The sequence below is a fragment of the Saccopteryx bilineata genome, chromosome 6, assembly GCF_036850765.1.
Source record: "Saccopteryx bilineata isolate mSacBil1 chromosome 6, mSacBil1_pri_phased_curated, whole genome shotgun sequence".
Lineage (NCBI taxonomy): Eukaryota > Metazoa > Chordata > Mammalia > Chiroptera > Emballonuridae > Saccopteryx > Saccopteryx bilineata.
Window position 1 is genome coordinate 51,800,551 of NC_089495.1, and position 3,681 is coordinate 51,804,231.

Consider the following 3,681-nt stretch of genomic DNA (forward strand, 5'->3'; position numbering starts at 1 on the left):
CATTTTCCCTGGAAGTTGAACATCAGCAGCAGCAGTTGTTGAAGCAACTCTGGGTTCAGTTTCAGGCCGAGAGCTGGCAGCCACAGGAGCCAAAGATGGAGCTTTACTGGCGGAGTGGTTCTGAGTCAGCGGGAGTAGGAGTTTCCAGCTCCTCTTCTGAGGGTGAGGAGTCTCGGGCTGAAGCTGCCATTTACACGCTCAAAGCCCAGCCAGTGGTCACCCAGGTGGTCACCCAGAAGGTAAAAACCCGGCAGCAGCCCTGGCTGGTTGGCTCAGCGGTAGAGCGTCGGCCTCGCGTGCAGAGGACCCGGGGTTCAATTCCGGCCAGGGCACACAGGAGAAGCACCCATTTGCTTCTCCACCCCTCCGCCGCGCTTTCCTCTCTGTCTCTCTCTTCCCCTCCTGCAGCCAAGGCTCCATTGGAGCAAAGATGGCCCGGGTGCTGGGGATGGCTCTGTGGCCTCTGCCTCAGGCGCTAGAGTGGCTCTGGTCGCAACATGGCGACGCCCAGGATGGGCAGAGCATCGCCCCCTGGTGGGTAGAGCGTCGCCCCTGGTGGGCGTGCCGGGTGGACCCTGGTCGGGCGCATGCGGGAGTCTGTCTGACTGTCTCTCCCTGTTTCCAGCTTCACAAAAATGGAAAAAACAAACAAACAAAAAACAACAACAACAAAAAAACCTGGCAGCAAAGAATACCTACTAAGCCCCTGGTAGGCTTGCTGCAATTGTGGGACATAGGGGTGGATGGCATCATACTCTCTGGAGCAGAGGTGGTAAAGTTGGCCACTGTTGTCATGTGCTCCTCTTTGGGGCAGTGTCTTTAGAGCTACCATGACTACAGGGATGAGGGGGGAGGCTGAGGCCCTGTGTGAACCTAGTTGCCTGTAATGGACCTTTACCGTGGACGTTTGCACAGACAGCTGGGCTGTCTACTGTGGACTGACTTTGGGCTGCAACCAGAGGGGGCACTGGCTCCCTTGTTGGGTGGACACGCCGCCTTCGGGCAGTATAAAAGACCCTGATGGAGGGGGTGGACAACTCCAGTGGATGCACTCCAGCACCAGGAAGCTGCGTTAGTCCAGTTGGAGAGCTACACCAAGGACACTTTAAGGTTTTCATAGACACAGCCCTGAAATATACAGGCCCTCCCACCTACTGTGGAGTAGGGGGCTAGAGAAGGGCTTCCAGTTAGCACCTTGGGCAAAGTGCTCAGGGAGACATTGTGAAGGACACTTTTGTAATTGTAATTATTGTGTAACTTTTGCTGTTGCTGTAGTCTCTACTTGATGTCATGTAGATTGTGAAGTGAGCAACCTTAAAGGAGCAGAATGTGGGGCAGCTGTGTGAGACTTGCTCACTGGTACCATCTGTAAGCACTTTGCGTGATTGGTGCATGGGTGCATAGCAGCACCATGTGTGCATGGCCTATATAAGGCTTTGGGTGCTTGTGCTCAAGAGAGATGAGGGATTGTGGATAGCAGATTGCCTGTCCTCTACTGTGAGGGGCCATTCTTGCTGTTTCTGTGCCAGAGAAAAGGTATTCCCCTGCCTGTGTGCTTGTTCCCCCTTGTGAGACTTTATTAAATGGAATGACCCCAACGCTTTCTGGATCTGCAGATTCTGTACTGTCTGCCCGAATTCAATGGGAACCTGCCTGGCCTCAGTCACCAGCATTACAGCATCCATAACAGCTCTGTAGACTTTACTGAATCTGTCATCACTGGGATCTTTAGCCTGAAATTTTGCCAACCCATCCTCTATCGTAGAAAACTCTTCTGCCAAACCCTTAGTAGTAAATCTCCTGGGTTCTTTAGTTTCTATCTCTTCCTCTTTAATTGGCTCCTTCTGCACCTTAATGAGGTCCTCACCAGACAGTTCCTCTCTGTGTGATGCCAGTAGCTCTGTGACATCCATCATGATAGCTTTCCTCTTCTTTGAACCACTTCCATCTGAAGACTCTAACTTTCATTTAGGAGCCATAAAAAGGCCAAAGAGATGCCAAACAAAGTAACAAATAAAACACTTGAGCTTTTAACAGTCCAAATTAGCGTAGGTAAGCGAACGGGGGATGCTAACTCCCTCACTCATATGCCATGTTACTGCATATTCTGCTGCGTACAGCCAAACTAGTTTGCACACATAGTCCATAAGAGCGATGCTAACAGCGTAAGCCAAAACATAGTATGTCGAGACTGGAATAACCCAAGGACCCCCTATATATAATTATTGTAGCAAAGGGTGGAAACACATTTGAAGCTCTTCATGAGTGTTATTAAATTCTCTCTGGTAATTTTGTACCATTTTAAAATTTTATTTATTTATTTTAGAAAGAAGATATGTAACATGTGTGTGTGTGTGTGTGTGTGTGTGTGTGTGTGTGTGTGTGTGTATGTGTGAAAGAGAGAAGGGGGAGGAGCAGGAAACATCAACTCCCATATGTACCTTGACCAGGCAAGCCCAGGTTTTCAAACTGGTGACCTCAGTGTTCCAGGTTAATGCTTTATCTACTGCACCACCACAGGTCAGGCTTTTCTTTTTATTTTTTTAATGTTATTTATTCATTTTAGAAAAGAGAGTGAGAGAGAACTTTTGTACTATTTCTTTTTTTTAAATTTTTATTAATTTTAATTTATTGTGTTTACATGGATTCAGGTGTCCCACTGCATATAACACCCTCACCCTCCACCCCCATGTCCCTATTTATACCTCCTTTGCCCCTCTCCCCCTAACTTCCTTCCCCCTTCCCTCTGAGATTTGCTGTCCTGTTATCTGTATCTCTACCTCACCATATCATTATCAGCAATGGGTATTATTGTAGCCTGTAAAAAATTATAATATAGTTTTATTATAAATTATTTGCTTTACCAGTTTTGAAAAATGACCTTCTTTTGGTTTACAGAAAATGTTTCTCTAAAGATTTTGTCATCTAATATAATAACAATAAGAATGTGACAGGTCTTGTGTTAAGAGATAAACTCTTAATTCTAACCATACTTTATTATATATACTATACAGTGTGTCCGTAAAGTTATGGTACACTTTTGACTGGTCACAGTAAAGCAACAAAAGACGATAGAGATGTGAAATCTGCTCCAAATAAAAGGAAAACTCTTCCAGTTTCATACCTATTCAGTGCAGTTCGATGTGGGCTCACGCACAGATTTTTTAGGGCTCCTTAGGTAGCTATCCCGTATAGCCTGTACAGACTCATCACTGACTGACTGATGGCCTACCAGAACAGGGTTTCTCCTCCAAACTACCAGTTTCCTTCAACTGCTTATCCCACCGAGTAATGTTATTCCTATGTGGTGGCGCTTCATTATAAACACGCCGATATTCACGTTGCACTTTTGTCATGAATTTGAACTTAGCGAGCCACAGAACACACTGAACTTTCCTCTGTACCATCCACATCTCGACTGGCATGGCCGTGGGCTGCTCTGCTGTATACATGGTGTTACGTCATCATCTGCGCATGCGCACATGCTGCCACATCATCCTACAGAAACTGGGAGGGTTTTCCTTTTATTTGGTGCAGATTTCACATTTCTATCGTCTTTTGTTGCTTTCCTGTGACTGGTCAAAAGTGCACCATGACTTTACGGACATACTCCATATAACTATATATAATTATATGTGTGATTATAATAATTTTCTAAATAAAGAGGTTGTCTTAGAAAAG

The 3,681-nt window shown here is 46.0% G+C and overlaps 1 non-coding gene across 1 annotated transcript; it reads left to right on the forward strand.

Annotated features, from left to right (window-relative positions):
- Window positions 1–256: 256 nt before the first annotated feature.
- TRNAA-CGC (transfer RNA alanine (anticodon CGC)) lies at window positions 257–332 on the forward strand. Its single transcript has one exon. It is a non-coding gene; the product is annotated as a tRNA-Ala (tRNA).
- The last annotated feature ends 3,349 nt before the right edge of the window (window positions 333–3,681 follow it).